Below are 24,447 nucleotides of genomic sequence, written 5' to 3'. Positions count from 1 at the left end.
CCGTGGAGGGGTGGTTGAACAAGACCCCGTGGTGTGGAGGGCTGGATGAACAGTAGACGGTGGAGGGGTGGTTGAACAGTAGCCGGTGGAGTAGCGCGCGGTGGAGGCTAGATGAATAGGAGCCCGTGGAGGCTGGATGAACAGGAGCCCGTGGAGGCTAGATGAACAGGAGCCCGTGGAGGCTGGAGGAGGTCGCCGATGGAGATGAACAGTATCCCGTGGAGTCCTGTTTTGCGGTACGCCACACCCCTCCCGATGAATTGGACCCCTGTTTCGACCGTAGAGCTCCAACACAAGTCCGTTTCCTCCGTTTTGCGGTATGCCACACCCCTCCCAATCAACAGGACCCCCATTTCGACCGTAGGAGGTCTGTTTCCTCCATTTTGCGGTACGCCACACCCCTCCCGATGAATAGGATCCCGTTTTGAACATGGTTGGTCGAACACAAGGCCGTTTCCTCCGTTCTGCGGTACGCCGGGCCTCGTTTCCATCGCCTATTCCGTCCAATCCCTCCCGATGAACACGACACATTCCGTTGCCTTCCCATGAACATGACGCATTCCATTGCCTCCCCATGAACACGACGCATTCCATTGCCTCCCCATGAAAACGACGACGATGCTGTTTCTCCATTCTGACCCAGCCATGTACATGAGCCCTGGCCGTACGTATGCGCGGGTAGGTGTTCGAGACCCCGCCCTTATGTACACATACGTGGCCGTATTTTCTTTCTTGCACCCTGGCCACTGTACATACGTGTAAATGCTACATGCGCGCCTCTACTATGACACGTGCGCGCCTCTACTACGACACATGCACGCAACCAGTATGTACGTACACATTCGCGACCAGAATGATAATGCTACGTACGCTTCGACCAGGTGGGTCCCAACTGTTAGGCACTTCCTTGCCTGCGAAGATGTAGCTGGTCGGTCCCAGCAGTCAGGGGGTGAATCGTTTTTTTTTTGCCCAGACGCACTTCCTTGTGTGCGAAGATGTAGCAAGTGGGTCCCGACAGTCAAGGGGAAATGTTTTTTTCACGAAATACGGTGGCCCATCCGGTGGGTCCCAGCTGTCAGGTGCAGGAATCATTATTTTCCGTGTAATAAGGAGGCACTTCCTTGCTGCGGCCGTGGACCCAGCTGTCAGCCTCTCCACGTACAGCCCACGTCCGATGGAAGTCATTCCTTGACCACGTTGACCACACCGCGGCAAGAGCACCAGCGCGGTGGATGACGACGAGGCCTAGGAAGTGGACGACATGGAGGCAGGGAAGACTCGGCAGTTGTTTCCCACGCGGAGGGGAGTACGACTGTACGAGGGTTTACTGGTTCGTCTGCCGTCGCCGGAGAATAACAGCAGGTGTGGGTGAGTAGAGGGATGGCTAGGCCAGCGATGGGAGTACAGTCGGACGGTGAGGCCTGCGCGGCAGCACAGCCGGCCGCGAGGAGGAGGGAGCAGGCAGTCCTACCGGCGCTTGTTTGAGCGGCCGGAGCAGAAAGAGCAGAGATTGAAGAAGCACGACGGCCATTGGATGGGCATCCAACAGTCAGTGCTTGTGCGTCAACCTTTTTTAGGAAAGCCTCAAATCTGTGGAAAATAGCATACAACCCATCTGCCATTATTTCTAATAATTTACAGCCCATTCGGTAATTCTTAAGGTTTTTGGAGCCCATATTCTTTTTGTTAGCATTACAGCCCATATTGTGGCAACGGTTAAAAAATTATACGAAATTTTGCATATTTCGGTGCGGTCCGAACTGTTTTAATCCTGAAATTTCGACTCACATTCAAACTGATTTTAAAAATAAATGTATATCAATATAAAATCCAACAAATTCTCGACGCATAAAAATTAATGTAATTTAAAATCTTGAAATGAAAAAAAGATATTTGAAACTAATTGCCGGTTTGATGTGTTTTAGAAATGTACAACCCATTTCTCATTACTCATGGGCCATTTTCTCGGCCAGCTGAATGAAAGCTCTCCTCGTCTTGAAAGATTTGCAGCCCAACAGGCCTGACAAAGCGACTTACTTGGCAAATCACAAAAAACTGGGCTGTGGCCGTGGACCCAGCTGTCAGGCTCTCCATGTACAGTACTCTTCCAATGGAAGTCGTTCCTTGACCACGCCGCGCGGAGAGCACCACGGCGGTGGACGACGGCGAGGCCTAGGAAGGGGACGACGCGGTAGTGGAAGCCCGCACGGAGAGGACTACGAGGGTTCACTGGATCGGTTGCGGTGTGAGGCTGCCGTTGCCGCAGGGCCTGGCCAGTGGTGGGAATAGTAGGGGCGGTGAGGCCTCTGCGGCAGCACAACCGGCCACGGGAGGCAGGAGCATGCGGCACGACCGGCGCTGCTTTGGGCGGCTGGAGCAAGAAGACCAGAGGTTGAAGAAGCACTGCGACCGTTGGATGGACATCGTACGGTCACTGGAGCTAGAATCATTCATATTTACTAAGTTGACAAAGCCCTTCGTCCCCGTCAACTTAGTAGGCCCACAAGTCAGCCTCCCAGCAAGGTGGGTCCCAGCTAGCCGGGGAGTATTCATTTTTTTGTGCGTAATAAGGAGGCACTTCCAGTGGGTCCAAGCTGACAGCGGGGGGAACATTTTTTTCGCGAAATACGGTGGCCCGTCCGGTGGGTCCCAGCAGTCAGGGGGAAACAATTTTTTTCGCAAAATACTGGTGGCCCGTCCGGTGGGTCCCCACTGTCAGGTGGAGGAATAATTATTTTCCGCGTAATAAGGAGGCACTTCCTTGCGGCTGTCGTGAACCCAACTGTCAACCTCTCCACGTACAGTACTCTTCCGATGGAAGTCGGTCGTTGACCACGTTGACGACGCCGCGCCGAGAGCACCAGGGCGGTGGATGACGACGAGGACTAGGAAAGGGACGACTCGGAGCCAGGGAAGACGCAACAGTGGATGCCCACGCGAAGAGAAGTACGAGGGTTCACTGGTTCGGCTGCGGTGTGAGGCTGTTGTCGCCGTAGAATAACAGGGCGTGTGGGTGAGTAGAGGGATGGCCTGGCCAGCGGTGGGAGTAGTAGGGGGCGGTGAGGCCTCCGCGGCATCACAACCGGCCACGGGAGGCAGGAGCACGCGGCACGACCGACGCTGGTTTGGGCGGCTGGAGCGAGAAGACCAAAGGTTGAAGAAGCACTACGGCCGTTGGATGAACATCGTACGGTAACAAGAGCTAGAATCGTTCATATTGACTAAGTTGACAAAGCCCTCTATCCCCGTCAACTTGGTAGGCCCACAAGTCAGCCTCCCACTATGCTGGGTCCCAGATGTCAGGTGGAGGAATCATTATTTTGCGCGTAATAAGGAGGCATTTCCTTATGTGCGGCCGTGGACCCAGCTGTCAGCCTCTCCACACACAGTCTACTTCCGATGGTGTTGTTCGTTGACCGCGCTGACCACGCCGCGCCGAGCGCATCTAAGGTGGTGGACGATGGCGAGGCCCCGGATAGCAATGAGCCGGAGATGGGAAGACGCGGGAGTAGAGTCGCAGACAGAGAGGTGTACGAGGGTTAACTAGTTCTAGTGCGGTGTGGTTCGACATTCGGTGGAGAAGAACAGGAGGTGTGGAGGGGTGGAGGGATGGCCTGGCCAGCGGTGGAGTAGCGCTTCATAGCGAAGCGTGCTAAGTAGAGCTGCTAGCAGCAGGAGGCGGGAGGTGGTCCTAGCGGCGCTGGAGGAAGAAGACGAGAGATTGAAGATGGATGTCGGTCGTTGGATGTAAATCCAACGGCTAACATGTCAGAATCATTTGTTGACTAAATTGACAACGACTTGCATTGGCTTCGACCTATTGGCCCACATTTCAGCCTCCAAAAATGTGGCACATATTCAACCCATTTTTTAGAATTTACAATATTTTTTTGCGGAAGAATTTACAGTCAATTTGATCTTTTTTTTGAATTACAGCCATTAGCTGGGCTGGGTGAACATATAATGTAGCGTCCATGCGGCCCGTTTATTTTATTTCCTAAAAAATTACAGCCCATTTGCACTTTCTCGAAATACACGATTTTGCTGGGCTGATTCTAATTATAATGTTGGGTTGGGCCAGCAATGTTATCAAAAAATAAAAAGAGGCTGAGCATTTTGTTATAAATATATTTAAATAATAAGTGATAATATTACATTCGTCCTTAAATCTTACCAAGCTTTTGTACACAATCACTAGGATTTTCGTGCCAAAACAATCCATGATTTTATTTGTTAAGAAATTATTTTTATAAGTTAACAAGATGTGGGATATTGTTTTCCTACATATGTAAGTATCTGTTAAATATATGATGACAATAAAAATAATATAAAACAACATATAAAATAATTTTTTTTTTCGAAAAACAGGGAGCATCTCCCCGGTTCCATTGCTGAGAACGAAACCACAACATATTCTGATACAGCAGCTCAAAGAGCAGTTCGAAAGCAAAGGTAGAAAAGCTACAAACTAGGGGGTGGATGAACAAGTTCTCTGAATAACACAAATCACCCGAGCGGTGCCAAAGGCAGAGCGGATAGAGCACTCAAATGACACAAGGAGGGTCCAGCGAAGCCTTCATGGTCTTCAGTCGAGGGGCCGTGTCAGCCTGCGGCGACCAGTAAGCAAGCGGAGACACCGGGTTGGAAGGCGCATGGTGGATGTCCCTCTTTTTCGGCACCAGGTGCCCATCATCTTCATCAGAGATCTTGAGACGAGCCCACGGGTCCAGCCCCAGAGCAGGTCAAGCCTTGTTCAGCCACAAGTGATCGCCAACGGTTTCTAGAGGGATCTTGTTAGGGTTTCCACGAAGCTCATCAACTTGTCCTTGTCCGATCCGGAGGAGAGAATCGCCCAGTTCCTCACCTTGTTGTTGATCAACCTCAAGACCTGCGGAATGGAAATCCAGGAGGTGTTACTGAAAATCATAGCATTTCTATATTTCCAGAGGCACCAAAGGATAGCTGAGCTAACAGTGTTTAAAATTGAGTACTTTTTGGTAGCAATCCAGAATCTGGCAATAGATTCAAAGGATGAGCCAATCTGACTAGAGAAATATTCCTCAATGTGGGCCCAGAGATGTTTAGCAACTATACATTCAAAAAATAGGTGAGAACAAGACTCTTGTTCCAAGCAGTAAACACAATCAAGGGGTTTTATGATGTGTCTCTTCCTAAGGTTATCCCTAGTCATCAATTTGATTTTGGAGAGAAGCCAGAGAAATACATGAATTTTAGGGGGAACTCTCAATTTCCAAACAGCAGGGATAAACATGGGTTGAACCCCTCTAAAGTTGATAACATGATAGAGGGAGCTGGAGGAATACTTCCCCTTATTGTCCAGCTGCCAAATCAGGGCATCCGACTCGGCAGTAAAGGTGATGCTTTTGGCAATTTCCTCCAACTGGAACCATTGTTCCATGAGACTATGACTAAAGTTCCTTCTAAAAGAGAGTTTTAGGCATTGACCATCCCAAACTTCATTGACACTTTTGTTAAGCTCATTGCAGACAGAGTAAATAGGCCAAAATTGGACTGCTAGAGGGATGTGCCAAACTAAGTATCTTCCCAGAACCTGGTTCTGCTCCCATCCCCTATGTTCCATCTGTAGCCAAATTTCACAGCATGCATAATAGATTTTAATCCTTTCCAGAATCTAGAGGTTTTAGGGTTGGAGGAAGGGACAAAATTATTAGGTTTATTTCCTATGTATTTATGGGCAATAAGAAGCATCCAGGGTTTCAGGTCTTCCTCATAGAATCTTTTAATCCAAGACCCTAGAAGACAAATATTAATTTCTTGGAGGTTAGGTATGCCTAGGCCTCCAAAATCTTTCTTCATAGAGACTAGGGCCCAATTAGCAAGGTGTAGCTTCCTATTTCCCTCAAAATCATTCTACAAGCAATGAGACATCTGAGAATTGATGAGTTTCACTGCCCATTTAGGGAACTTGAAGGAGAGGAGATACGCTGGAATGCCAGCCAAACAAGCTTGTATGAGGATCAATCTACCTCTGTAAGAGAGAAGTTTGCCCCTCCACCCAGCAATCCTTTTAATGATTTTATCCAGAAGGGGTTGGATATCCTCTCTCCTCAGTTTATCATAATGGAGAGGGATACCTTGGTACTTAATGGGGAAGTTACTTTATTACAGACTAGAATAGAGAGGAAGTCAGCTAACTCCTGATCATCCATGTTGATAGGGATGAGTTCACTTTTAGAGTAGTTGATTCTCATGCCTGAGACTTGTTCAAACCAGGTTAGAACAGTTTTAAGATTGCTAGCATGTGTGGAGTCATTGTCTAAAAAAGGATGGTATCATGTGCATATTGAAGGCAGATGATGCCACCAGGGCAGACCTCAGGACAGAGCCCTGCAATCAGACTATGATAAGTAGCTTTGCTCAACATTTTTGTAAGAATGTCCACTACTAAATTAAACAAAAGCAGGGAGATGGGGTCACCTTGCCTAAGGCCTTTACCAGCAAGGAAAAAATCACTTTCACAGTTATTTAACTTGACCCCAACAGACCCCCCATGAGTAAGTTGCGGGATCCAACTCTCCTCTATGAAAGGCTTGGAAAAGATCTAAGAGATCATTTTTCACCAAGTCCCAAAAATGCTGGTAAAACAAGAAGGGAATCCCATCAGGACCAGGAGCCCCATCAGGATAAGAGCTAAAAATGGCTTCCTTCACCTCTGTCTCTGAAAAAGGGGCTTCTAGCAGCTCATCATCAGCAGGAGAGACTTTTTCAGAAGCAGAGAAAAATTGTTTTGAAGAGAGAACCCAGAAGGGGTTTCTTTCTTAAACAGGTCTTTGTAGAAGTCACTAGCCACTTTCAGCATCTCATCTACCTCAGTAATAGGGCCATTAGGGCCATCAAGGGAGTGAATGAGGATCTTCCTCCTCCTCTAGTTAGCTACTTCATGGAAGTAAGCAGTATTTCTATCACCCTCCTTAATGTTCCTATCTCTAGACCTTTGTTTGGCTTTGATTTCTTTGAAGCCAAATTTTCTTGAGCTCTCCATGGACAAAATTTAATCTATTAGTCTCAGCCTCAGAGAGGTCAGTGGTTTCTGCCTTAATATCTGGAGAATCAAACTCAAGGAGGAGAAGCCTTTTGTATCTTCTAAGATTAGCTTCCTCATTGGAGTTCCATCCTTTGGTAGTTCTTCTAAATCTCCTGATTTTGATCTGCCAATTTTCTAGGGGCAGCTGCTCCTAGTAGGCTCATTCCAGATTTTCCTGACTAGCTCAGTAAAATCTTCTCTAAGCAACCACTACTTTTCAAATTTAAAACCATTGCTCTTTGGAGTTTTGTTAAGACCAAAGTCCCAGGGCAAAGGAGTGTGGTCACTACCACATCTGGGCAGAGCTCTACAACAAGAAAGGGGAAAGAAACTATCTAATTCTATGTCATAGAAAATTTTGTCAATGGTGGACATAATTCTGGAGCAGCACTTCCAACATATCTAGCAGAACTGTGGGTTTTCCTTCTGACAGGGAAATTCTCAACTTTATGGGTAACCATTTTGCAGATAAAACAACTCTTGGGCTTGACACATTTATCCAAATGATGCCCCGGTTCCCCACAGTTGTAGAAGATCACCTCATAGTATGCCATAAAGCCCGAAGCAGGGGCAGGGGCAGTTTTCTGGATGTCCTATCTCTTCCTTTGCTGATTCTTTCCTTGAGATTTCCAACTGATCTGAGAGTCAGAACCACTAGCAGATTGATCTTTGGCAATTACAGGAGCCTACCCAGATTGTGCCCCCTTTTGGGGCAGAGGTGGGCCGTACCACGGCCCAACCGGCGCTGCACCCCCCATTGTGATAGGAGAAATTCATTTGAGTTCCTGGTTCCTTGTCATCCTCCAGCCAGATGTTATCTCTCAGGAAGCAGAAATAACCACCAGACAGCTCAATTGAAGCAGATTGCAAGCCTAATTTCAATCTTCTGCAGGTTTGGGGGAGAGCTAAGGTAGGGGATCCACCTGCTCCGTCTCCGGTGGCGTGCTAGTGGGCTGGAGTCCAGTCAAGCATTCCTACCTTGCAGCATGGCGTGGATCTCCTGAATTCACTTCTCCTTTCGCCCATCGAACAAACGCAATCGGCAGCTCACCGGGGTGGGGCATCCTGTGCTTCTCCGAGAAATCTCCTTTGAAGTAGATCCACAGGACTAGATTCAATAGCTCCCAATCCACATGATCCTTGCACATCCAAGCATTCCTGCGCGAGTGAGAGAACGGATTTGGTCCCTCCTCGGCTTCCTCCCTCGCAACTTCCTCCTCTGCTTCCCTCCATTCGCGCGTGCACTGGGTCCAGGAGAGAGCGTCGTCGCGGATCCGCATCGCCCGCTCCCTCCATCTCCTCCCTCGAGTCTCCCGCAACACCACCGGCGCGACGGAGTCGAGCGGCTGGAGCATCCGTCGGGAGGCTTTGTTGACATGTGGGAGATGCATCTTGTACATCTGCCTGTCTTCCAGCCATTCCCCCGTGGATATGGCCGGCGACTCAATGGGGCGCGCGAGCAGACTTGCTGAGGGGGGCAGGCACGCCCGGAGTCAAGAGGCGGGGGGTGGCGGCAAGATCTATGGCGGCGGCGAGGGTGGATGTAGTGGCGGGGGCGGCGGCGAGGGTGGAGGTGGTGGCAGGGGCGAAGGGGATCGCGAGAGCGGTCATCTATTTGCCAATTATGTGAACTAAACAGTCAACATATAAAATAATTTACATATATATAATATAGTTAGAAGGGAAACATAAGTTGGACCTGGCGTTCCTATTCTTATATAGAAAAATAGAACAGACCTCTGCGTTTTCTTCAAAAAAAATACATAAATTGGGCTGCCAAAAGTAAAACCTCAGATGGGAGGTCCATAGGTCGGTCGATACATGACGGCCCTAAGAAAATACAAACAGGCCTATGGACCTCCCATCTGAGGACGTGGGCTGCGCATGTTAAAATTGAAAGCCTAGACGGGGCAGCCCGAAACCAAGTCCAACACTTGCCAAAACTTTGTCCCTCATTTTCTCTATGTTTCGCACACTTGACATTGTGTGGGCATTTTGACTGTGCATCATATGAAGATGTGCTATGCATGAATGTTGATCAGCATGATGTTAACTGGCTGGTAGTTCCATTTTCGACCATGAATAAAACTTCCAACATGATGTTAGCCCTGTTTGAAAAGGCCGTGTTAATATAAATGCTCTGCCTCTAAAAGTTGCAGTTTCTTATCTGAAACTGAACTTGCAGTTTCTTATCTGAAACTGAACTTGCAGTTTCTTATCTGAAACTGAAACTTGCAGTTTCTTCTCTGAGAATCACATTGTCTGCACTTTTATACTCCTATGAAACTAAATTTTTTTAAGTGCTAAAAATAGATATCTAGAATTCATAAAATACTTCATATGCTCAATACTGCAAATCTGAAATTCAAAAGACATTCATATCTGAAAGTACTCTCAAAATACACAACACAAAACACAATTCACAACTTGCAAATACTGACAACCCTAAGCTCCTCCTCACAATTCACAACCTGCCCGACTATTGGGCTGCGGGGGCAGCCCCCTCCTATTCCTCGGCGGCAAACAGTCGCCCAGTGAGATGATGTGAACGGCGAGGGAGATGATGGAGGGGAAGCGTCGTCGGGCCAACTGCTTTTCTCCTCATGCAGTTGGGTTCGGTCGACGAAGACTCCACCGGCTCGCTCCGGCAGGACACCCTCACAAACGGCACCCTGTAGATGCTCGATCCTTCAATCTCTGGTGGATGCTCCATCTGGGATCGATACTCCCACCACCACTCCCTCATGATCGGATTCGGTGAATTTGTTTGCTCCATGGCCCACAGGAGCAGCTCTATGTACTCCGGTGCGACTCCCTCCGGGAGTATCACCGCCTTTTCGCTCTGTTGCAGATATTTGGCCATGGATGTCACCGTCGCTGCTAGTTGGTCCTTGTTGTCAAACCAAGACTGTATCTCCAACATCCTAGCTAGCTTCACAGGGTCGCCGTCTGCGATCCTCATATATCAGTTGTACTCCTCCATTGATCTACTTCTCCACAGCACCTTCACTCGCCGGCGGTGGTTTTTGAATGGAAGAGGAGAGGAGCAGCGCTGGTTTTGGATTAGAACGGGAGTGGAGCGACGCTGGTTTTGGACTGGAACAGGAGAGGAGGGGCGGTGGTTTTGAAATGGAAGAGGAGAGGAGCGGCGCTGCATTTAGATTGGAACAGGAGAGGAGCGGCGGTGGTTTAAGAGGAGAAGAGCGGAAGAGCGGCGCTGGTATTGGAAGTATTTTTTTGTTGTTTCGCATATTTTGGGTCAAAGTTTGACCATGTACTGTATTTGACAAGCAAAATGTGAATGCATGTCAGCAAAAATTGTATCGTTTGGTTCGTATCTGAATGTACTTTCAAATTATACTCGCTGCATTTTTGTATACAAGGCCACAAACTCATATTACAGGTACCAAGGTAAAAATCAATGCTATGTTTAAGTCAATGTTGCAAGCTAGCTTGTCACCTTGATTGTCGTGTTAATTAATGTGGTTTTTCTCTCCCAAGCACAACAATCCAACCCTCTTACTCCTCATTGGTTGATTAATGTTGGGAATATGCAAGCTAACCTTCTCACTCCCGCATGCACCCAAGGGATATTAATGTCCTCAGGTGCTAGTACGAGGCAAACGCCATCAATTTTGCCTCGATTAATGTTAGTGGCCTTGTATAGTTGCAAATTGTAATTTTGATAGTGGCCTTGTATACAATGTATAACATATATTTTATGTGCGAAAATCATGGTCAATTATGACCCAGAATAAAAGGGAGATTAGTTAATGTGGGGTCGCTTTCTTAATTGAAGGGTAAATTCATTTTGATTTTGATCCAGTCAGAGCGCGCCGGCCCTCTCGTCCAATCCTAAATCGCTGTCGCACGCTCCTCTCCCTCTTCTCCATTGCAAAACCACCTCCTCTCCTCACCATTACCTCCATTCCAAAACCACTGTCTCGCATCTCCCTCTTCTCTATTGCAAGACCACCGTCTCTCCTCCGTTTTCAAGATGCTTTGCTCCATGGCGCGGGCGCAATCCATGGATACAAAATTAGTATACTGTATACTATTTAAAAGTCGAGGGCGGGGATTTCCCTGCGCGGTAGGCGGCGGGGTAGTTCCACCTAGTCGGTTCGACAGAGATGCGAGAAGACGAGGGAGTAGGCTGCTGTAAACGTAGGGCTGTGTGATTTGATAGCGAGTTACTGCTGGACTGGTCGGCCGCCGTGATTTGACTTGCCATTGTCATTTTAACTGCGGCGCTACGACTGGCGTGAGTCTCCCAGATTCCTGACCACCTCTATACAGGTGCCTCTCCCAATGCTCCACCATGTAGTAGAGGCTGGCTCTTGCATGAGAGCCCACTTCTCCACTTTTTCCTTGCCTCTCTTTCCTCCACATATGCAAAAATGCCATGTAAAGCGCACTATTGTACTTACTTTTACTTGCTCCTACAGGTGCTTAAGCTTGCCACATAAGCATAAAGTTTGATGTGGCAAGTTAATCAAGAAGAGAGAGACTAGTTTGGTGACCAAAGGAAGAAACGGTGCTAAGCGCGTGTACCTAGGTGAAAAGACAATTTTGAGTCTATAGCTAATTATATGAAGCAAACTTAGCAACACCATTTGATTGGAAGAGGTCACTCCTTGGCAAATGCAATAAATACACGCGCTTAGCACCGTTTCTTCCTTGAGTACAAAGAAAGAGATAGAGAGGAGTAAAAAATACACTTATAGCCAACCTTGTTGTGGTATGAGTGACTATAAGTGATGAATATGTATGACATGCCAACATCAGATAGCCTAACGCACCGTGTTAAATCTCCAAGGGCGCGACCGTGCGAGCGACGCGACGGTCGTGGTAGCCGCGACCATGATACGGGCTGCCGGCAGCCCTTAGATCTGAGATCAAATGGTCGCATGCTAAGTTACTCAAAATTTGCAGAATAACCCTCCAGGATAGGATATTCACCCATAGGTCTAGAATCATGCCATGCAACCATTCGATCTCAGATCCAAGGGCTCTCGGAAGCCCGTATCATGGGAGAATGGAAAGCCACTACCCTGCCGTTCGCACGCTAGCAGTTCGCTCCTACTCGTCCCCGCACGTCCTTCAATACTACGGCGGTTCGCTCCTAGTCGTCCCGTCCATTCACATTATGGCAGTTCCACTAATCCTAACCCTCCTCCAAAATCCATGGCATCCCAAATCTCCATGATCGGCGGTGAGTACAAGGTTAGAACCATCACCGGTGATGAGTTCGACGTCATCTACGCCCGTTCTTCCGCGATGGTGAAAGGATGCCTTCTCGCTTCAGACGCATGTTCGAAGACTCAGATGATGAGTGGGTCACTGGCTAGATGTTGAGTACACCATAGTCCTGGGACAAGAGAAGGATCTAAAGGACGAAGAGAGGAAGAAGCCCGCCGTGATCCAGGTTTGCGTGCATGACTTATGCCTGGTCTACCACATATGCCATGCCGACGTTGAGTGCCAGGATTTTAAGGACTTCCTCGAGAGCAACCTAGTCAAATTCGTTACTGTAGACTTTGGTAACGACAAAGAAGTCCTGCATCGGATAGGCCTCGTTGTAGGCAACACCTTCGACCTCCAGAAGAATCGGCTGGTGTCCTCTCCTCAGCCTTCAATGCTGACACTCGCAGGAGCCATGGTTCATCCTTCATACGGTAAACTGGAGAAACCTCATTACAAGTTTCATCGTCATGCATGGCAGCGGAATTTACTAGATATAGACCACATCCACTGCGCTGCAATGGATGGCTACCTTTGCTTCAATATCTACAAGGGTTGGATGAAGAGCAAAAGCCAAGTGTGCGGTTCAAGCAAAGTATCGGCCAAGAGGAAGAGGGACAAGGACGAAGTCGAGGACGTGGACGAGGACTCCGAGTAAGGTGGCAGTGCCATTGCTCGTGGTGGTTCTAATGCAGTGTCTACCTGAATAGTTGCAAAGTTTAATTTCAGGTGTGCTTAATTTAATTTGAGGGGTGTGTTGTGCTGAGCCCCCAGCAGAACTATGTTATGTTTCTTCTCGTTACTTTAACTCTTCAGTACGTACATACTAGTATTTCTTACATTTCATATTTTAGTTGGTATAGTACTACCACTCATTTCTTCACATTATATACGTATCATATATATGGCCAACATCATATAGCCAGCAGTTTAGTTGTCAAAGAATATCAGTTTGCTTAGTTTTGTCAAAGAATTCTAGGATGCTTAGGGTGCTTAGATCCAAGGGACTTATTTTAGTCTGACTAAAAATAGTCTCTTTAAGAGGCTAAAGTTCCAAGCACCCCTGACTAAAGAGGGGCTAAAACTAGTCTTGAGACTAAAAATTTTTAGTCAGGGGTACCCCTACTAAAATGTGGATTAGTCCTCTCTCTACTCATTTAACTCCTCTCCTTTAACACATGCGAGTTCTGGATTGGAGGGTTTGGAGGATAATAAATGCTCATTAACTTGATTTTAGCCTTTTTATTATTTGGGTCCAAGCATGGGTGAGGCTAGCATGTTTTAGTCCCACTACTTTTAGTCATGGAACTTAAATGTATCGAAGCACCCTCTTAGTTTATTTGAGGGGCTGGTTGTGCTGGACACCATTATTGTGACTAGCCTTTTTAATAGTACTATATGCATAATTTGGTGACGAGCGCTCTCTATATGTACCACCTTTTTTTTAATTTCAAGTTTTGCTCCATGGCGCAATCCATCGATACTACTACTACTGTACAAAAGTATACATTTGTTAAAAGGCTAGAGGGCGGGGCAGTCTAGCTTGGTCGGTTTCACGAGAGGCGAGGGCCTTTGTGATTTGACGGCTCATTACTGCTGGAAGGTGGGGCCTTGTGATTTGACTGCTCGTATAAATGCACCGACGACCTGATCGAGGAGGAGCAAAGAACTGTGCGGTATACTCAAGTTTTCCACTGGAGTAGTACTACAACGGAGGAGCACGAAACACGGCAGCCTAGTGCCATATGGCGATAAAAAATGATCTAATTTGCTAGTCATCTCATTGTTAGCATTGTTCTATTCATTGCCTCAAGAAAACATTGTTATATTCATGCCTCGCAGAGAACATGACACGTGCGGCAAAACACCCGAAGCAAAAGATGAAACACAGGAGCAAAAGAAGAAGGAAGATTATCACCCCAAATGATCTAATTCGTCGCGGAGTCGTAACTGCTTCTTCATCGCCTCCATGACCTCCATCTCCTTGCGCGTCTCCTCCGCCATCTTCATCATTGTGTCCATGACGTGGCATTTCTCGACGCGAGCCTTCATCATCTGTTCCATGTCCATATTACGTACCTTGACAGCAGCCGGGTGCTCGATGCGGAGCTTCGCCAACTCTTCCTTCTGTTCCATGGCGAGGGCCTGTAGCATCTTCATCAAGGAACTACTATTCTCATGCAGCTTCTTCCAGCCGGTGTTATTCTCCTTCAACAGGTCGATCTCGTGGCAGAGCTTCGCATTGTCCTCCCGAAGTCGCAGGATTTCGTCAGTCGCCTTCTTCTCTGAGGTAATGCTCTTCTTCGGCAGCATCACCAAGCCGGCGGTCAACTCCCCCTGCTGATTGAACTCAGCGGGCATGTCGTCGAGGCTCTCCTTCAGCAACTCCATCAAGCCTTTGATGAACTCCTTCTGCTTATTGAGCTGATCGGGCATGCCGTCGAGGGATAACGTCTCCAGCTCCGCCGGCTTGGCATGTTCGCCTCCGCGGCTAGGGCGCTCCTAGGAGCCATTGCCTGTCCGTGAGAGATCTTTCGAGGTCTCTGCGTGGCGGCGAGCCCTCTTCTTTTTCGACAGCCTTGGTTTCCGCTCCCTTGTTACGAGTAGTTCTCGACCTAGAGCTCTGCTCACTGGCCATGGCAACGACGGACGAAGAAGAAGCACTTATGAGGAGGAAAGGTAGTGTGATTTTCGGTTAGGTAGTTCCCCTTTTTATAACCTAAGTACTAGCACTAGTACTAATACCTGCATAGTGGGAACACGTTCAGGTTTGGTACGTACTACTAGTAGGTGTGAGCAGGCTTTCGAATGTGATGGGAACAAGGTAAAGATTAATTGATGGTTTTGGTTTCGAGGCCCAAAACGGCTCCCGATGAGTTTAGCGGAACATAAATTTCAAGTACTACACTTCTCAAATGCATAAATATTATGTTACTGTCAAAAATTGGCACAAAATACGAAGGAGACCAATTGAATTACTACTAGAAACCCACGATTTAACTACTCGCATGCGCGTAGTGGAGTAATAATGTCTTTCTTCCGCCCTCACGTCCACTCAATTTGCATGCGCTGTATTAATTGACCATCAATGAAGTGAATGACTTCACACGTGTCAAATTATCACATGGGGTGGATCTTGGTACAAAATTGCATCCGCCCGTGTACCCACGTCTGCGTGCGAGGAATGAGTGCGTGCATGGCATGTGTGCACATCTTCGCTTCGTGCATGTACCGCCAGTATGGCTCGGGGACGACGAGTACATTCTTCTGGAACCAGCAGCACGTCACTATGATCAATCCACGCAAGGAGGTCACGACGACGCCTACACATGTGCCACGTGGCTTCATGAACTGTAAGAGAGACACTGTGTAGCGTGCCATTGGTATTCTAATTTACGTGTTTTGCACATAGTCGAAGTACTAGTAAGGTACACGTCCATTTCACGCATCAGATTTTGCAACCAAATTATGAATCAATACCACACTATAGTATGTAAGCTCTGAGTCATATATGCCTGATGTAGCCCTTTGTATAATTCTTATAGTTCATCTCATTCAAAATCAATTAGTTTTTATAAAAAAGCTAAGAACGCGGGAATAGGAAAAACATGGGATTATAGTGGAATGTCATCTTGAATCCTACAGGATTGTACGAGTGTTTGATTGTGCATAGAAAAAACGCAGAATTCTTTCAAAGAGGTTTGAGTGGATGGGATGTTTCCTATGAAATCTAGTGCAAATGAATCATATGGGAAAATTCCTATGGTTTACAATCCTATGAATCAAACAACCAAGATAGGAAAAATTCCTAATGAGTAGAATCCTCCAAAATTCCTTTGAGAATCCTTTGAATCAAAGAATCCCTTAATCTATTTTATGATTCATGGAATTGTGCATTGTAAAGCATAAAGTAAAAACAAATAATGGCAATTCAACTAGAAAAAAGTTTGGGCAGTTATGATACGGAAGATTCTAGAACAAAAGAGAACCACTATTGTTTTGAGGTTTGTGCATTATGCTTATGTTCAACCATGAAGTCTTCTAGATTGTACATGTGGCAAAATCCGGTGGGGGGCTAGAAGATGGTGCGAGGGGCCAAGTGGAGGGAGACTATGAAGGAATGCACAAGTGCGAGATTGATATTTAGAGAGAGGGGGCGAACACGTGCGCTGATGCGCGCAGTGGCGGAGCCATGAAAAATAAATGAGCTAGGGGGCCAAGCATTGCTAATCCTTTACGAGGAGGGTCAATTCATGAACTTAAACCATTTTTAGCAGCAATTTTCTAATGATCACATTCATATTAGCCTTGATATATAGTGATGTTAGGGGGGAGGGGGCAGGGCCCTTATTGCCCCCTGTCTTCGCCATTGTGCATGCGTCTGAGATATGAAGCAGAAGGCATGGATGATGAGAGGGGGACGTTGGATACATAATTAATGTGGGTGTATTAGCTATATAAGTTAATCCTATATAGAGAGGTATAGATTGATCGATGTGGAGATGGGAAAGAGGGTGAGACCTCACTGGATATATCGATTGATCGGTTTGTTTGGAAAACTATGAAAGACCTAGCTATATACACACATACATAGAGGAACACCGATCGTTGCGCATGCATGCGTGAGAGATAAAGAATGCCTGATATGACGGAGAGGGGGATGTGTGTTGGTGTATGCCTTCATGGGAGACCGACCTAAAGAAAAAGATTGCATGCATGCGATGGATAATGCCGACTGGTAGTGTGTGTGCATGCATGCACGAGAGAAAGTTAGTGGTACAATTATAAAGAGAAGACTACTTTGTGGGTGTAAAAGAATAGCTAAATAGGTGAGGTCACAATCAATGTAAAGTTGAATTCAAATATTTGAATAAGAGATCGTGATGTTTGAAACCCATGCATGCATGAATATAACGGAGATCTGTGCGGTGTGGTTTGGAAACGAGCATGTTGTAATGTATACACATTGAACATGGTCAGACTGATTTGAATTTGAGATACCGATGGCAGACATCATTTGTCCACGTCGCATCCGTGCATGGACACACTATTCTAATTGGAGATGATGGGCGGCTTTTTCATCACATATCTATACACTACAAAAAAAATACACTTCCGTGATGATACGTGTTTGTCACAGTAGGTCGCTTTTTTTGTCATGCATGTACATCCATGAAAAATTTATGACAGAATCAAGATAGTCATACATGTGCTGTCGTAGAAGTGTTCCATGACATTACCAAAATTATCATCATGGAAGTGTCCACTACCATGACGATAAATCGCGCGTCACAGAAGTGCTTTCATCAAGGGTGACCGACACGTGGCATCCACCGTAACGGAACGCCGTTAAGCTATCATGTTGGGTTTTGGATCCGATAACCCATTAACATCACCGACCAATGGGGATTTTCCATGTGTAAAATCATCATTGGCTAGAGCAAACACGTGTCGGCTCATTGTTGGAACACATGTCATCCACTCATTGGTTAGGAGGCGCCTATGATAGGTCGACACGTGGCACGGCCCAACAGTGACCCATTCTGGTGAAAAAGGTCGGCCCAGTAAAAATTAGCAGGCCGGCCCATATAAGGCCTACTTGTGTCAGGTCCATTTAAGCCCACGACCCATACGAGATGTGCCAATTTGGCCCGTTAAAGATTTGACACCATTGCAGCCCATCGTCAGTTCGAGCCCGTTAATAGCCCACTATATATTTGGGCTCAATATCGGCCCGATGAGATTTCTGCCTGTTAACGGCCCATTTAATAGATGGGCCAATTTTTAGGATGTACACCTTTCGGCCTTTTAGCGACCCATTTAAATGTTGGGCTAATTTCCGGCCCGGTGTGTATTTCAGCCTGTTGACGGCCCATAAATCTGATGGGCCATTTGTAGTCGGACCTGAGTTTTGGCCTTTTAGCGGCCCATTTAAGTGTTGGGCCAATTTCTGGCCCGGTGTCACTTTCAGCCTGTTGACGGCCCATAAATCAGTTAGGCCCATTGTAGTCGGACCTGAGTTTTGGCCTTTTAGCGACCCATTTAAGTGTTGGGCCAATTCCCGGCCCTGTGTGCCTTTCGGCCTGTTAACGGACCATAAATGAGTTGGGCCATTTGTAGTCGGACCTTAGTTTTGGCCTCTTAACGGCCCATGCCCTTGATGGTCCACTACCAGCCCGGTTTCTCTTTCGGCCTACTAAAGGCCCACAACACAGTTGGGCCGTTTAAAATACGACCTGACTTTCGGCCTCTTAGCGGCCCATGCTCTTCATGGTCCAATACAATCCCGTTGTCTCTTTCGGTCTGCTAAAGGCCTACAGTATAGTTGGGCCATATGTAGCCCAAACTTAGTAACAGCCTGCTAACGGCCCGTGAAATAAATTGGGGCCACCTGTTGCCCGCTTCGATGTTGGCCTGTTAACGACCTGGGAGGTAAGAGGGCCGACCATTAACTTTCGGCCTAGTAACGGCCCATTAACTTAATGGGCCCACTAAAGTTCATTCATGTCTTTAGGCCAAATTAGATAATTTGAGCCCATTACGACGAGCAAAGGTAAGGCATACAGGGAATAACGTTGCACATCCAGAATATATTACAGGAAATTACATCCACTGGGCAATCAAAGATTGATGACAGTGCAAACAAATGAGCAGAACCTAACCATCTACAACGTCACAATCTGCAACCTCAGCACATATTACGCCCATTAGCATGTGGGCAATTTCTTGCTGCTTTGCCACACTGTCTCTAAAAACATTGATCAGTTGTTGTGTCACACGACTCTGCACCTCTGATTCATCCACCATTTCCATCATTGCTTCAGCCATTAATTGGTTCACAAACATACATTTATTCCGTCGCATTCGAGGCAGAGGATACTCAACAGATTTAGATGGCGATTTTGCCAGGCTTGTATTATTGATAGTGGAGAGTGTCTTGACCACTACATCATAACATAAATTAGGACAGGAACCAAATAGATTAATCATGAGTTATTGCCATATTACCTGGCCTGGATTTACTGGAAAGAAACAATGGGGTTGCCTTGCTGTTTTCAGAGTTTGTCTTCTTATCTTCAGCAGCCTGCACAAAATTAACACACTAGCATTGTTATCATTGGCCAAGTCAGATAATAGGAAAGCAACATTGACACAACGAATGTTTGGGAAACTAGCCTACACCAAATTAACACAATATGGCATGGCTATCATCAGCCAGGTAAGGTAATACAAAAGCAACATTGACACAATGAATGAATGGGCAACCAAAGAAGCACTACAATTCAACAATGTGCGTGATATGAGATAGCACATTCATGCAGCTCAGTACGCAAAACTACCAGGAAGTTTTCCTTACAAAAATCAACATTGGTGCCTTTAACATTTTGCTACAACTAATTTTAGATCATATAAAGGTTAGATTCAGGCCGATTAACAAAATAAATGCTGATGTAAAAATATAGTGATATACAACAGGTACTTACATTAGCACTGGAGCACAGAGAATTCCCGCAAGATAGTTTCCTCGAATACGATCGCAATGGATGAAGTCTTGTATCGTTTAACCTTATTTCATGATGCGAGGATACGCACACGCTTCTTAGAATGGAGTTGAAATTCTTTTGCTGGACTGGAGCGGACTAGCTCTTTGGCCACTAGAATCTACTTATTATCAGTGGGAGTTGGGTTTCTCTGTGCTGGAGTAGTATCTATGAAAAATGGAGTTGGTTTATTATCTCCAGGCGTTTGGATCTTTCGCAAAGACCTGGTTTGTAACCCTTCAGATTCTAACATAGCCATCTTCCCCTTGCATGCCTTATATAGAAGAATGGTGATTCGGTTATAAAACATGCTACAGCAGAGATGGTATAGGTACTGAAGAATAAAAAGGCATGACATATTGACATGTATTCACTCCATCCGGAAATAAATGGATGGGTCTAGGCGCATTTCAGTTCTAGATACATCCAGTTTTATCCATTTATGCAACATTTAATTCGGACGGAGGGAGTATGATGTAAGAGCTAGAGATATGACAGGACAACACAGTAAAAAAACACTGAAAAACACACTGCAGAACCAAAGTATTCAAACTCACTGATATGAGATAGTACACTCATGCAGCTCAGGATGCAAAACTACCAGGTAGTTTTCCTTGCAAAAATCAACATTGTGGCCTTTAATCATACATTTTGCTACAACTAAATTTAGATTAGATAAAGGTTGGATTCACACCGATTAACAAAATACATGCTGATGTAAAAATATAGTGATATACAACAGGTACTTACATCTACATTGGAGCACAGAGAATTCCTGCAAGAATCTTTCCTCATATACGATACCATTGCAGAAAATCTTCTATCTGTTAAGCTTATTTTCTAAAAGAGAGATGGGTAAGAAACATGTAGAAAATATGACCAGCATGCTATAAAATTTCATGATGCAAGGATACGCACACGCTTCTTAGAATTGAGTTGACATATTTTTGCTGGACTGGAGCGGACTAGTTCTTTGGCCACTGGAATCTGCTTATTATCAGTAGGAGTTGGGTTTCTCTGTGCTGGAGCAGTATCTTTAAAAACTGGAGTTGGTTTATTATCTCCTGGCATTTGGATCTTTTGCAAAGGCCTTGTTTGTAACCCTTCAGATTCTAACATAGTCGTCTTCCCCTTGCATGCCTTGTATAGAAGAATGGTGCTTTAATTATAAAACATGCGGTAGCAGAGAGATGGAATAGGTACTGAAGAATAGAAAGGCATGACATATTGACATGTATTCCCTCCATCCGGAAAAAATGGATGGGTCTAGGCGTATTTCAGTTCTAGATACATCCTTTTTATCCATTTCGGCAACATGTAATCCAGATGGAGGGAGTATGGTGTAAGAGCTAGGGATACGATAGGACAACACATCAAAAAAACACTAGTTGAATGTAAAACTGTATGCCAGCGGAATACATACAGAAATAACTAAGGCAACATACACGTGTATGATTGGGAAAATAAGATGGCATTGCAACAGAGCACTAGAACAACACTTCAATGTAAAAAAACATGGTATGGTAGACAGATGAAGTACATACTGATGAATAACAATGCATAAGATATTCAGAAGCATGATGTCCAAATTAAGAAGATGGCATTGCGATAGAGTAGAATGACAGTACTTAAATTTGAAAACATGTTATCATGAATGGAATAGGTACTGAAAAACAGGAAGGCATGACATATTTACATGCATGATCAGCATGCTAAGCACATGGCATTGCAACAGAGTAGATACACTCCAGGACATTATATGCATGTCGTACCCATATCACAGGCCAAGTTAGAGCAAGGACATTGTGGGGTGAAGAGGATTCATCATCTTTCTGCAAGTCTTCTGAAGAACTGCCTTTAAATGTTCCATCATATTGGGTATCATTGACATCAAGTTTATTGGCCTTTACATTGCTCCGTGAGGTTCTTGTGGATATATCAGTGTGTGCAATTATATCTGACATGCATGGAAGACAACTAGTAGTTAGATTTATGTAATGAGTGCCTATAGGAGACGACATAAATAGTAGGACTGGGGTTAACTAGCAGCAACAGGTCTCATAAACTAAAGGGAGAACACAGATGAAAGCTACAGAATATGTATCATTTGTACTCGAGATTAACTAGATGGCACACAAAAGTATTAAAGAACAACATAGGAAATACTAGAAGTGGTATAATACTATAATCACCAGCCTGTGGGATAGCATTGGCTCATGGATGATAACTATGGAACAGTGTTACCTAAAGAACAAGTATCTTAGCTGAACTATGGAACAACGTTAACTCCTGAACAAGACCTGTAAGAGATCAGCATGAATATACAGTGAAATGTGATGATCTATTTTCCATGCTTAGATGAATAACAAAGCCATAAATGTTGCACACAAGTAAGATGAGGGTACAACCTATCTGGCTGCCATCCATAGGAGTGAGCATCATGTGCTGACTTGTGGATGGCCCTGCAGTTGTTGTGTTTGTGCATGTCGGGCACGCGCATTCGATGCAGGGAACTGTTGAGTGGGGACTATAGCTCCCTTCTGGTGTATGCTTCCCTTGTTGGAGCAGCTGCGGTGAGTCGAAAGACGGTGTGTCTGAAGATGCAGATAACACATAATGTTAAGAATGACATATCTCTTTGATCTGAAGAAATACACTAAGAGATCAACAGCAAGGTACGAGAGTGGTCACACGTCTGTTGACTGAAGACTAAATTGGGGTCACACGATTTTATTTTATTTTGGTACTATCCGATCTACGCCGGATGGCTAGCCGTCTTGTGCCTCCCGGCTGACACTGTTCGCAATCTCCCCGAAGAGCCAGCGACCAACGCCAGAGCAGCCTGCCTCCGCCGTCTATGGCCCCGGCCAAAACCCCACTCCCCGCCCCACCACACTGCCGTGGTTGCACCGCCCCGGGCCAATCCACAAAGACTCCCCGTCATCCAAATCCGGCGGCGGCAATACCTTCAACCCACGCAACTCTAAAAGATAGCCATCTAAGCGCTGCTTCCACGGCGAACTTTGCGGCCCCGCACCCTTACGTTAGAGACCAGCCAACCAGCAGCCTAGGAGCTCCGCCGCCTTAAGGGGTGCTGCTTCCCATTGCAAATCGATTGGCCCAGAATAAAAATAAAGACAACTGATGCCGAAATAAAGTGATTTGAGATGAGGGTGCGACCTATCTGGCGGCATGGTGAAGTAGGCAGGTCCAGCGACCGAGTCGGTGAGGCCGGCGCGGTTGCGGTGGCAGCCGACGGCAGGGAAAGAGCGATGTCGCGACGGTCGATGGCTACGCCGAAGCAGCACCAGGACTCTGGACGGATCCGAAGTTGGAGCCGCTCCGGCGCCGTGAACAACGGCGGGGGTGAATCGGCTCCGGTACGGTTCACGCGGCCGTCGTCGAGGCAGCACCAGTAGCACAGAGTAAGAGGCACACGACACAGTGCACGACGGCAAATGGACAGCGTCTCCGGCATTAGGGAGGAGGGCGGCTATGAAATTGGTGCGGTGGGGGCGCCATGGAGGTGGGGCTGAGGTTTCGCGGCTCGGGAGAAGGGAGCTTCCCGGGGAGAAGTTGATTTGGCGCCCACGAGGTATGAATGGGGGTGGGCGGGGGAAATTGGGAGGGGAGTGGAACCATGTCTTACGGACGCATTTGTCTGAAATGTGAGGGGGAGTTACAGTTCTACCCTTGCCTATAGGCTTCTCGGCTTGGGTCTGTGTACTGAGGGTCGGGGATAGTAGAGTAACTTTGCTTCTCTGGGCGGGAGCGATTTCGGGCGAGGAGGGCGTGTTTTGAACTATAGTGGGCGCGAGCGATTTCGGGCAAGGAGAGCGTGTTTTGAAATAGTGGGCGCGAGCTATTTCGGGCGAGGAGAGCGTGTTTTGCCGACCATGGTTTATGAATTATTCGGCACATGTCATTTCGGCCGAGGAGAAGGCGCACTTGGATGAAGTTACGAACCTACCCTCAATGTACAACGGGCCAATTGATGCGTGTCCCACATAGGACGGTAATTTCGCGTCTCCCATTTATTTGCTCGGGCGAATTCCACCGAGCAGAGAGGATGTTTAACGGTTCGTTCAAATTTTGGGAGAACGAGCATCCACGTCTACCTTACCAAGTCGATTCGAATCAAATTTTGAAGTATTAGCTTGCCACTTCTTTTTTAGATGGAGCAATGATGCTCGGGAGTAATGTGTTTTTACATGCTCGTTGCTAGCGATTTACTATATGACAAATAGTTGACCCACTCAAAAACGCGAATCAAACCCAAAATGAAATATCTCGAGTCAATGAAATAGCTCGCTCAGTAGGTCAAAATAGTGAACTAAATCCAAAATTGAACACCTCAATCGAGTAGCATGTTGTACAGTATTATAGTACTCCATGAACATGTTCAAAGTCAAATTAATGAACTTGTTTGATATACGCATATATCCGTTCATGTGTGGATTGCAGACAACATGTTCTCAAATTGAAATATTTGAATGCAAGTTTATATCGAAACATGGTTTATATCAGTCTTTGATTCATAAAACGCGACCTCCCCCTCTCCCAGACACCTGTTCTCTCTCTCTCTCTCTCTCTCTCTCT

The sequence above is a fragment of the Triticum dicoccoides genome, chromosome 6A (assembly GCF_002162155.2).
Source record: "Triticum dicoccoides isolate Atlit2015 ecotype Zavitan chromosome 6A, WEW_v2.0, whole genome shotgun sequence".
NCBI classification, from domain to species: Eukaryota; Viridiplantae; Streptophyta; class Magnoliopsida; order Poales; family Poaceae; genus Triticum; species Triticum dicoccoides.
This window is presented reverse-complemented; position numbering follows the sequence as displayed.